We start from the raw sequence: 12,259 nt of genomic DNA on the forward strand, positions 1-12,259 counted from the left end.
GTGAATACTTCAGAAAGAGAAAAGAGTTACTCACTTCACAGTCTTGGAGGCTGGTCAGCCAATATTGAGCATCTCTAAGTCTTCATGGATGGAAGCTGATGTTGAAGATGACGTGGAGAGAAAGGAAGCCAGTGAGATTCAGGGGTTAGGCTCACTGTTATTATTATTATTGTTACTATTATTACTTTCCCACGAGTTCTCACCTCTTCTCTATCTTTATTGGGCACTACACACTTCTACCACATGAGCCTTGGGGAGACACAACACATCCAAATCACAGTAATCAGGAATCAGGTTTGTATCAGCTGCTGCTGTGACAAGCATTGCATTTAACGCATTACTTTTTGCTTAAAGCCAAACTACTTGGAGTAAGTCTTGCAGGAGCTAGAAGCAGCAAGGTGGCAGAGTGAAGCAGGCAAGGTGAGGTGGGCTGGTCAGGGGCTAGCAGTGTTGCTTCTGCTTGGTCTTTGCCTCATTCCTTTGTGAGGTGGGATGAGGTCTTTGTCCATGGTGGGTTCTTCCACACTCCACTTTTGCAGTCTCCTCTATGGTAACACTCTTGGACCAGCTAATACCAGCTTTGAGTTCCACTGTTCTCTGTCCCTGGTCCCTGGTCCTCAGCTGCTTTTCACAGGGTCTTATTGGTACTTTTGCTCTGGTTTCTGGCCAGAGCTGCTGGTTATAGGAGAGTGATTGAAGTTCAGTTTGTGGTCTTGATTTGTCTCCTTACAAACCATGCAAGGATTTGTGCTTCAGACTCACTTGAAATTATGGAGGTTCTCAGGGGAGAGAAGAGATGTGCAGACACACCTTCTGCCCTGGAGAACTGCTGGTACCCAGGACTGGCAGGTGTGGGGTGTGCCTGAGGCAAGTTGGAGTATGAAGAGTGGAGTAGAGTCAGGAATAGAGTGACTTGTATCGATGGTTATGAAAACAAAGTTAGAGATGTCTAACTTCTACTTATACATATGATTTTTTCTTAAAATAAAGTTATTCATATACCTTGTAAGAGAAGTCTTGTAAGTCCAGGAAAATGTCAAAGAGAAAATTGGGGTTGGAGAGATGGCTTAGATGGTAAAGTTCCTTCCAAAAAATCTTGGGGATCTGAGTTCAGCTCTCTAGTAACCATGCAAAAGCCAGGCTGGTGGCACATATCACCAGCTGCTCTTCTCCTGGCCTGGAAGAAAAAGAGGTAAGAGGAAGTGGCCAAGAGTCTACCCCCAATGACCCCAATATAGGCTTTCCCTTAGCCCCACCCCCTAAAGATTCCAGTTCTTTCTGGGAGCACCATCCTTGGGTCCAAGCCTTAGCCTCTAATATGTCACTTCCCTCTAAATGGTCACTTGAGGAATGTTCTATTCTAAGATTGCTCCTCCTTGCATGACCTCTAAGGAGGCTTCCTTGGCTGCTCCTGGATCTCCTCGGGAGCAACTTGAGATGATAAAAAGGATGGAAGGAGGGGTATCTGGTTTTCTGTGCCAGGTTGGTGGCATGGAGGAGAGGTAGGGTCTTCTGTTGCCCCAGGGGCCCTCCTGATGTTATTGCTGGCCAATGGTGAAGCTGCAGTCCTCAGGGGACTAGGGAATGGGCTTCTTTTCTCGTCTTTAGGGAATGTTACCCAAACAGAGTCTGAGCTTCGCTCTGGGGAAACAACCAGCAGTGAACAGCTGGTAAATACCGTTGCTTCAGCTAGAGTAGAAATACGGCAGCGTCAGTCCTCCGAGTGGCTTCCATTTTCATTAGCTCTTAACATGGTCTTATTGATTCACTTGAGTCCCCAAAGAAGAGGACATTTTAAACTGCTGGTGTTAATTTTTAGTAGTGTTAAAAGTAATTATTCGGACGTCTTGATGACCGCACCGTCAGACAAATGTTTTAGCGCTATGAATTCTCAATCCTTTTGTCAGGAGCTGATGACTTTAAGATTGTTTTCCCCCTACAAGCTTTAATTAAAAACAACAGGGTAATAGAATTGGATTTTTAATGAACTATTCAATCAAGAAAAGAATAATCATTTATATTAGAAATAATATTCCTTATAATCAGGCATGGTAAATGCAAGCCTTATAGCCTTTTAATGACTTTTGAAAAAGTTTTACTCTCCACCTCCGCCGCCATCTCCTCTTCTCCTTCTCCTCTTGAAAAAGGGCCTCATTATTATTATTATTATTATTATTATTATTATTATTATTATTATCATTATTATTTTAGCCTAAGCTGGCCTGGCAGTCACTGTGTAGTTCAGACCTCTCTTGAGCTTGTGATACTCCTGCCTCAGTCTTCCAAGTGCTGGAATTATATATCAGCCACTTTGCCTAAGTGAGGATTTTGTTTTAAAAAATTAACTTAATGTAATTTAATTGTGTGTGTATGTATGTATGTGTGTTTATGCCTGCATGAATGTGTCCACATACATGTACATGTCATGGTACAAGTGTGGAAATCAGAGGACAACCTGTGGGAACTGGTTCTGTCTTACCATATGGGTCTTAGGCTTTGAACTCAGGTCGTCAGGCTTGGTCTCAGGCAGCTTTCCCCTCTGTGCTCTCTTGCTGGTCTGGCATTTTCTCTCTAATGGACTGAATTTGAGCTTTTGACCGTGGGCACATGTGTGATGATTACCTAGGGTCACTGGCGTATTCATATCCTTATTATTTCTTTATAATTTTTTTGTGGTAAGGTCATTAAATATTTTTAGATATTTTGAAATTTACAACATTATTAACCACAGTTATCATGCCAGGTGGTCAAATACCAGGATTTGCTCCTGCAGTCTGTCTATAAATTTGCATTGTTGACCAGTGTTAGTTCTTTCTCCTCTATTCCTCCCTCTCAACTTCTAGAAATTACTATTCTGTATTCTTCTATTGTTAGTTACTCTTTCAGATTCTGTATACAAACAGGATTGTATAGCATTTGTCATTCTGTGTGTTCTTAACACTGTGTCCTTTGGGTTCATCTTCTGTCTCACAATGATAAAGTCTCCTTCTTATGACAGCATAATATTCCATGGTGTACATAGTCTGCATTTTGAAAACTGATTCATTTGGGTTGAAACTTAGTGATGGTCGCTAAGGTTGTTTCTGTACCTCGGTTGCTGGAAATGATGCTGCAGAGAGCTTGAAAGACTGCTCATCCCAGTCTGCTGAAAGTCCCTGCCCAGTAGTGGGATTGCTGGGTCATATACATGTTCGTTGTACTTTTAGGAATACTTTTTGAGGCATTCCTATACCGTGCTAATTTAAAATACGATGGTTTCTTTCTATCTGCGTCTTCACCTGCACTAGTCTTTTATCTTTGTGTTAGTAGCCAGTCCTACGAGTATGAGTTGGTATCTCATTTCTATCATGTTGAGTCATTCAGAGCCTCTCTTCATATACCTGTTGATCATCCATGTTTCTATGGAGAAAAGCCTGTGGCGGCCTTTGTCCCTTTAATAGCATTGTTCGTTTTCTTCTTGAATGAGTTCCTTATGTGTCTTGGGACACACAGCTGGTGTCTGAGTGGCTGTTCCCTCTGTCTGGAGCCCGATTTCTTCATTTGGTTCTGGTGATGGCAGAAACTCTCTGGTTGGATGTGGTCAACTTGCCCTCTGCTCTCTGTTCCTTGTGCTTTTGGGCTTGTATCTGATAAATCACTGTCTGGCCTGCTGCCATGGAGCCTAGTGTATTTTTTTTTTCTTCTAGAAATGTCATACTTTTTGAGTCTTAAATTTAAGTCTTCAATCCATTTTGAGCTGATTTATATAAATGATAAATCAGAGGGGTCTGCTTTCATTTGTCTGCCTGTCAACACCCACATTTCCCAGCAGTCTTTAAAAATTATATTTATTATTTACATACACACACATACACGGACACACAGACACACGTATGGCATAAAGTGATTGCTGACATCAAAGGACGACTTATAGTGGTCATGTCTCTTTTTCTCCCACGTCCTTGGGATCAAACTTAGGTTGTCAGCCTGGCTAGCAGGCAGCTTTATCCAGTAAGACTTCTCACTAGCTCCCCCAAGCATTGTTACAGAAGAGACTGTCCCATCTCCATTTTGAATTCAACATCTCTTCACAAGAATAAAAACCTCTCAACAAATTATGTATTAAAGACATGTAACTCAACACAATCAAGGCCGTCTATGACGAACCTACAGCTAATACACTACCCAGAAAAAAGTCGAAAACTTCTTAGTGTCTGGAATGAGGGGAAGATAACAGAAGCTTTTACTACTTCTGTTTAGCAGAGCGCTAAGTGAAAAAAAGGATGGAAAAGTTGTCAAAACAAGAAAGGACAAAGTTCAATCTTTTCTGAAAGGACAAAGTTCAATCTTTTCTGCAGGTAGTGCAGACCTTCCACAGTAAGAACGCTAAAGACACCCTATACTAGTAGAAAAAAATGCTTGAGAAAGAAATTAGTAAATCAGTCTCATTATAATAATGACAAGAATGTTTTATATATTTAACGAGGGAGGTATGGCACCTCTACATTTAGAACTATGGAATATCAATGAAAGAAATGGGAGTGGAAACACACAATAGCGAGCTAGCCCATGCTCATGGATCGGAAAAGTGGAAATTAGTAAAACTACCTCACTGTTCCAAGAGAGCTACGGATTCAACCAACCACTGTTGAAATAACGGCAGTCTTATTTACAGAAATTGGTAAAATATGTATAGAATCCCCAAGGACCCAAACAGCCAAAGCTTAAGTAAAAAGAAGAAAGCTCGAGGCATCTTCAAAATACGGTAAGGTGTAGTGTTCAGAACAGTGTGGTAGAGCCTAAAAGCAGACGCCTAGAGAGCTTAGAGATAAACGCACAGTTTTACAGCCAGTTCATTTCAGAGATTCAATAACCATCTTTCCTTCTTTTAAAAAGAAACATTGTTAGGGCTGGAAAGATGATTCAGCAGTTAACAGCACTGGCTGTTCTTCCAGAAGACCTGGGCTCCTTCCCAGAACCCACATGGTGGCGCACAACTGCCTGCGACTCCAGTTGCAGGATCAGAGAACAGTCATCCTCTTCTGGCTCCTGCAGGACTGATACACCTGATGCATAGACATACGTGCAAGCAAAACTCCCTAAAATAAAATGAAAATAATAAATCCTAAAAAAAAAAAAATTGGAACCCACTTCTCTGTAGAACAATGATGTAGGGCTGGAGAGATGGCTCAGAGGTTAAGAGCACTGGCTGCTCTCCCACAATGGTCCTGAGTTCAATTCCCAGCAACCACATGGTGGCTCACAACCATCTGTAATGAGATCTGGTGTTCTCTTCTGGTGTGCAGGCACACATGCAGGCAGAATGCTGTATAAGTAATAAATAAATATTTTTTTAAAAAAGAACAATGATATAATCTTTTAAAAAACTTGTGATGTGGGATGAGTGCATTTATTGCTGTTTTGCTTGAGCGGTGAGCCCCTAGGATCAGCTTAGGGTTACAGGCATGTACCAACCACCATGCCCTCTCTGTTCTTCTCTTGGATGCTGGTGGCCACATCCAGGTCCTCAAACACTTCACCCATAGAGCCACCGTCCCAGTATTCCAGTAACTTTTAATAAACAAATGAATATTCTAAGCCGGGCATTCTAATCCCAGAAGGGGTAGAGGCAGGCAGATCTCTGTGAGTTTGAGGCCAGCCTGGTCCACATGGTAAGTTCCAAGAAAGCCAGAACTGTTACACAGAGAGACCCTGATTTGAAAAAAGAGGAGGGGGGAAGAAAGGGAGAGAGAGGGAGAGAAAGAAAGAGAGAGAGAATGAGAGAAATATATTGAATAGAACGGGAGCTTTAAGTTGGTTTTGTGAGGCACTCAAGTTAAAAGTGAGGGAGGGAGTTTGTGTGGTGGTTTGCATTCTCCTGTTTTTGGTAACATTGACAGCCTGCTGCCACTTCTTTCCCATCCTGATAGGCAAATGCTGCTTCTGTGTCTCATTCATCTCTGCTGTGAAGTTATAAGAGCAACTTCTTAGCCGGATGTGTGTTTGCATCCTTTCCACCGCACCACTCCCCTGCTGGAGTGAAGAGTAACGGGTTTCTCAGTCTGGGACACTTGCAATTTCACACATGGTCCCCGTGTTTCTGATGCTGGAAATGACTGCTCTTGGTCCTTGGTGTGGTCAACGCAGCGTGTAGGTGCAGGATGTGTGAGTAGGACTCTGTTCCCTCCCTCTGCAGGTTGGGCTGTACACTAGGGAGGGTAGAGAGCAAGGCGGGTTTATCTACCTCCCAGAACTGAATGTAGCCCTGCTGGGGGGTGGGTCATTAGGGTCGAGGGCAATAGAATTGTGTCCTGTCTAGTCTCCAGTACTGTGTTTGTGGGGAAGTGCCGCCACTAACCCCTGACCCGATGAGTGTGCTTTCTGCCTTTCCCTGCCTTCCTCTGCCTTGTCCCTTTTTCCTGATACCCCCTCTCTCACTCTGTTCATGCCATGTGCCTCTACCTGTGGACTCCGGCCCCTGAGGCAGGAAAGTGTCTAGTCCTTGGTGCATAAGCGAAGTATACCATCACCAGAAGCTGATCCCCAACCCCACATTGTTTGCAGGCCTCTCAGGTGGCCTCTGACTGTGACACACGCTAAGCCCCGCAGCCAGGGGCTTATCATCTTATCATAGGGTAATAGCCATGGGTGGTGGAAGAGAGGGCCCCTGATGGACACGGGTTAGTAAAGGATGGATGAGCAGGCCTTTTACTTCTTGTTAAGGTGTCTGTGAAAATAGATGGTCTTGTGTTAGAGGTCAGAAAGAGGTTGTCATGGTGAGGGAGTCAGGTGGTGACAAGTATGGGCAGGCTGTGGCCCTGGCATATGGCTTTTTGTCTCGTAGGCTGAGCAGTGGATTTGTATGCTTTGTGATGATTCTCGGAATTTACCTGTTTGAGTGAAAATGACCCCTGTAAGGTCATGTTTAAATTCTTGGTCCTGAGTTGGTGGAACTGTTTGGGAAGGATTAGCAGATGTGTGCTTATTGAAGGAGATGAGTCACTGGGGAGTCAGCTTAGAGTTTCAAAGCCCAAGCCATTCCCAAAATTCTTAGCCTGCTTGTATGCTGCCATGCTCTCCACCATGATGGGAATGGATTCTAACCCTCTAGAACATAAACCCCCAATTAAACATTTTCTTCTATAAGTTGCCTTTGTCATAGCAATAGAAAAGTAAGTAATTAAGACATTGCCTTTGTATTTTCTGTGTATGTTTTATTTTATAATAAAAGTAGATGTAATTAAAGCCAAAAGAACAAACAACTCTATCAGCAAATGGGGAAATGAACTGAACAGAGAGTTCTCAAAAGAGATACAAGCAGTCAATAAATACATTAAAAATATTAAACCTCGTTAGATGTCAAAATGCAAATCCAAACTCCACGGAGATTTTGTGCCAGCTGAGTCAGAATGGCTGTCATAAAGAAAACAAATGGCAATAAAAGCTGGAGGGGATTTGTGCAATTTGTTAATTGCAGACAGAAATGTAGATCAATATGGAGGTTCCTCAAAAAAATAAAACCTAGAACTTCTGTATGACTCAGCAAAGCCACCCCTGGGTTTATAGGGAAAGGAACTGAAGGCAGCAGACCAGGGAGACACCATACCCTGTAGCCAAAGCTTGAAACCCACCTGGGCATCTGCCCACAGGTGAATGGATAAAGAAACATATAAATATGTGTGTAGATAGAGTTTTCTTCTACCTTGAGAAATTTTGTCATTTTAGGGACAATGGATGAAGGTGGTGGTCATCATCATTATGTGAAAAAACCAGACTCAGAACCATATTTTCGCTCACATGTATCTATATTTAAACAAACAAACAACGGCATGGGTTACAAGAGTGACAGTTAGTTGAGTTGGATAGTGGAGGAAATAAGTAAGTAAATGCAAACTCTTTTGTAAATTACGCCATTGAGATTTTGACAGGATAGCATCTACTCCATAGTTTGCTGTTGGTGGTAAGACCGTTTTCATAATATTAATTCTGCCGGTCCTCTGTCTAATGTCTTCTTCAGTTTATCTTTTCAGTGTCTTAAAGTTCTCACGGTGGAGATCTTTCACCTCCTTGTTAGGATTTTACCTGGGTATATTGTTTCTAAAAGCTATTGTATCTCCTGAATATATGTTATGTATCCTAGCTTCTAATTTTTATATATATATATATATATTTTTTTGGTGGGAGTATAAGTGGATCTAGGTCACAGAACTAGAAGAGGGGTCCATGAGAGGTGAGAGAACAGATTTTAAAGAGGTGAGTGGGAATGGCAATAGGATAGGTGTGACATGCAAATAATGGGGTGCGAAGTATGTTTGGGGGAGCTCCAAGGGAGAGGGAGGGCCTGTAATCAACTCAAACCAAAGTATATATGTGAAGGCCGTATTTTACACAAAGAAAATATTTTTTTTATTTTTTAATATAATTATTTATTACAATTTATTCACTTTGCATCCCAGCTGTAGCCCCACCCTCATCTCCTTCCATTCCTACCCTCCCTCTCTCCCTCATGTCCCCCCAATCCCCTTTCCCCAGTCCACTGATAGGGGAGGTCCTCCTTCCCTTCCATCTGACCCTAGCCTATCAGGTCTCATCAGGACTGTCTTTCATAGTCTTCCTCTGTGGCCTGGTAAGGCTGCCCCTGTACCTCAGGGGGAGGTGATCAAAGAGCCAGCCACTGATTTCATGTCAGAGACAGTCCCTGTTCCCCTTACTAGGAAGCCCATTTGGAGACTGAGCTGCCATGGGCTATATCTGTGCAAGGGTTCTAGGTTATATCCATGAATGGTCCTTGGCTGGAGTATCAGTCTCAGAAAAGAACCCTGGGCCCAGATTTTTTTGGTTCTGTTGTTCTCCTTGTGGAGGTCTTTCTATCTCCCCCTTCTTTCATAAGATTCCCTGCACTCTGCCCAAAGTTTGGCTGTGGGTCTCAAAAGAGGAAACTCATTTCAATGATTTACCAAAATATGAACAAGGTTCTCAAAACAAGCACTCCCTGTGCCTGGCAGAAGCCAGTGCCATCTTTGGAGCCTTCCTTCATGTGGCCTGCCTGTGTTTGGAAGGAATGTGTAATCCTTACTGCAGACACAAAGTTGCATGTCCTATGTTGGGTGAAGAAAGCTAGCACTAATATGTATAAGAGGGGCCATTTTCTGCAGTCTACCAGAGCCATCTGCCTTCCTGGGCCAAACTTGTTGAGTCCTTCTCCTGCCACCCAGCCTTCTTCCCAGGTTGGCAGTTCTCCAGTGGATGAGGCTGACTGTACACAGTTGGCTCAGTTTCTAGCTGTCAGAAGCACATCCATTTTCCAGCTGGTTCTCTATTGGGGGGGCATTCTGAGTTCTCACAAACTCTTGGAGCTGCTCTGCACCATGAAATGTATCAGGCAGATATGGTTCATCCCTCTCCCATTCCTTAGGTTATGGCATTGTACACATGGGCTCTGAATTCCTCTCCGTCTCTGTCTGCCCATCACACTGCCCATCTATCTCTCTGTCCTCCCTCTCTCTTCATCCCCTGCTTCTTCAGTCAGTTGTTCAGGATGTGGGGAAGTGGCCGTAAAGATGAGATTCAGAGCATCGTATCTGCACACAGGCCTTCTACCAAGCATTCCATTTCATCTGGGAATACGCACCTCTAGGAAGGCATGGTTCTCTGGTTTCTGGTACTCTCTGGTACTCAGCGCAGGGCCTGGCACCTAGTATGCTCAGCACCTCCTGTTTGGATTAAAGAGAGAGTAGAAGCTCAGATGGAGAGAAACATCACCAGTTCTGCAGCATCTCTTCCCACGTCCGAGAACTGCGAGTGAGAAATTGAGTGAGGCGATGTACATAGAAGCTTGTAGTTCATTTGGAGAGCAATACTGAGCTAGTAACATTGTTATGAGCACAGTGCTGCAGGAGCAGCAGACTACCGGGTCCTGTGGCTTGGGAGGGCTGCTGGTGAGTTAACTGGTGGGCAGGTCAAGGTTTGAGGGGTGCATGACACAAGGCCTGATGGCGTGGCCAGGAGGAAATGTCAAGGGAGGTGAAGAAGGTCTGATCGCCAAGAACTTGTGATTTTGAAATTTGCATTTTCTTTAAGCTATTGCACTTAATGGTATTATGATTTGTTCTGCCAGCTCCCAGGATTCTTTACTGGAGAATAAAATGGAAAGGCTGTGAGCAGGCACCTGAGAATGTGCTTAACAAAATGACACTTTTCAGTTGATGGATGTATGGGTGCTGGCTTCAGAGTGAGTATGGAGGAAGGCTATGCCGAGTAGGAATTAGCTGACGGTGCACTGGCCATGAAGCTGTGTTCTCTGTAGAGTAATGACAGGGGAAGCAGCAAGTCTCAGAAATACTTGTGAAAGTGAATTTAAAGTAGAGGGCAGTTATTTTTGGAAGGCAACATTCCTAAGCTATATTTCTTTTGATTTAGTTGAAATGCACAGAAAGTAGATTAATGGGCCTTGTTCTTGGGTGAAAAGATAGGCTTCGAAGCTTGTCGACTTCAGCCTGGAGACCATAATTTAAAGATTTTTTTTTTATGTATTATGCACTAGAGACCTGGACATCAAGATATCCAGGTGCTCGAAACAAAGAAGGTAAAAATCTGAGTGATTAATTGAAACTGAAGTCAAAGTGACTCCTGGGATAAGGTTTCTCAGTCTGCACTGGCTTCTAGTGCAGATGGAAAGAGGAGAGTACAGACTGCAGACCTCTGCTTCTGGTCATTAAGGTCTACCCTAAGGTTGGAAGGAGAGCCTGTATTCCAGATTAGAGAATGGCAGAGATGAATGCCAAGGCCCAGCATCTTGGGGCCAGGAAGTCAGTGCTTTCCCAAAACCTACTGGAGCAACCGTGCCAGACAAAAATTACTGCTGTGTGGAGACGCTTTGCTAGCTATGGACACAACATAGACAATTCACATGATGCTTTGTGTAGAGGATGGAGATTCTGGGAGACAGATTACCTTTCTGGGGGGTGGACAAGTGCAGCATTCAGGCGATTCCCCATGTTAAATAAGAAGCTTCTAAGTGATCTTCCACATGGCTAGAATAGAACCCACAGCAGGCTGGTATAGAGGAGAACCACAGGGAGACTCTCAAGTTTTAAAAAAAAAATTAATATTATTGAGGTAAAAATACTTAAAATAGTAACCGGGTTGAAGTGGAGACGATGCAATGGAGACAGAGAAGATGGGTGAGTTGGGAGGAGTGAGGCAGGAAGGAAATATGAAAGGGGCACCAGGAGTGTTGAATAAGGGCCTCTAACATACGTGTAGCTAGAGTGCTGCTAACAGAGGGAAGAAGAAATCCCAGAGAGATAATATTCAAAGAGATGATGGAGAATTAGCTTCAAAATTGAGCAAGCACGTCAAGTTTTGGGTTTTTACATCTAAGGAGAATGATCATTCCTCAGATCTAAGAAGTTTACCAAACCCCAATTTAGATGAATACAGAGAAGATGGCATCACAGTGCAGCATAATCAACTTTCAAGCAGCCAGAGTAAAAAGATCACACCACTTGGGAACATAGATGGTGATGGCTATGGACGTCTTTCAAGAAACACGAAGTAGGAAGACAGTTGGTAAAAGAGAGCAGCAGTAAACCTGGGATTCTATATCTCACAAGTAGCCTCTACAAAGGCCTGGAGAGACTGCTCAGCAGTTAAAGCATTCCTACTGCTCTTCCAAAGGGTCCAAGGTCTGTTCCCAGCACCCACCTCAGGCCATCACATCTAAGTTCTGTAGGTGCTGTACCCCAGTATACATACCTCCCGTCCCATACACAGAATTAAAAATCATAAGAATAAGTCTTTAAATATGAAAGCGAAAAAGAAAAAGAAGAGATGGGTCAGATTACAAGGTAGTCGAACTAAACCTGATTATGAATATGATTATGTTAAATGTAAGCAGTCTAAAACTGAAATTTAATGGTAGAGACTATAATATTGGACAGAAGTCAAGATTCAGATACATGCTATTTTATAGCCAACATAAATTGTAAAAACATACATTAAGTATAAAAGATTGGCAAAGATATACCATATAAACTCTTATAATATGGAAACAAGGACATAATATGGAACGAGGACATCTTCAGATAAGATGAAGTAAAGAGGAATTATTACCAGGGATAAAGAGGGACATTTCACATTAGTGAGAGGGTCAGTTCTTCAGGATGATGCGTCATTCTACAATGTGCGCGTATTTAGCATGGCTTCCAGGTGTCTGCAGCAGAGTGCCAACAATTTTTGCTGGAGTGCTGAACTGGACGCACACACAATTACCAGGGGA

General features: G+C 43.1%; 1 protein-coding gene across 2 annotated transcripts in view; it reads left to right on the top strand.

The window, feature by feature from the left end:
* Window positions 1–12,259, top strand: part of Trappc9 (trafficking protein particle complex subunit 9) — a 448,636-nt gene that overhangs the window by 160,655 nt on the left and 275,722 nt on the right. The gene's annotated exons all lie outside the window — the stretch shown is intronic.

Source organism: Psammomys obesus, unplaced genomic scaffold (genome assembly GCF_907164565.1).
Source record: "Psammomys obesus unplaced genomic scaffold, mPsaObe1.curated_primary_1811, whole genome shotgun sequence".
NCBI lineage: Eukaryota > Metazoa > Chordata > Mammalia > Rodentia > Muridae > Psammomys > Psammomys obesus.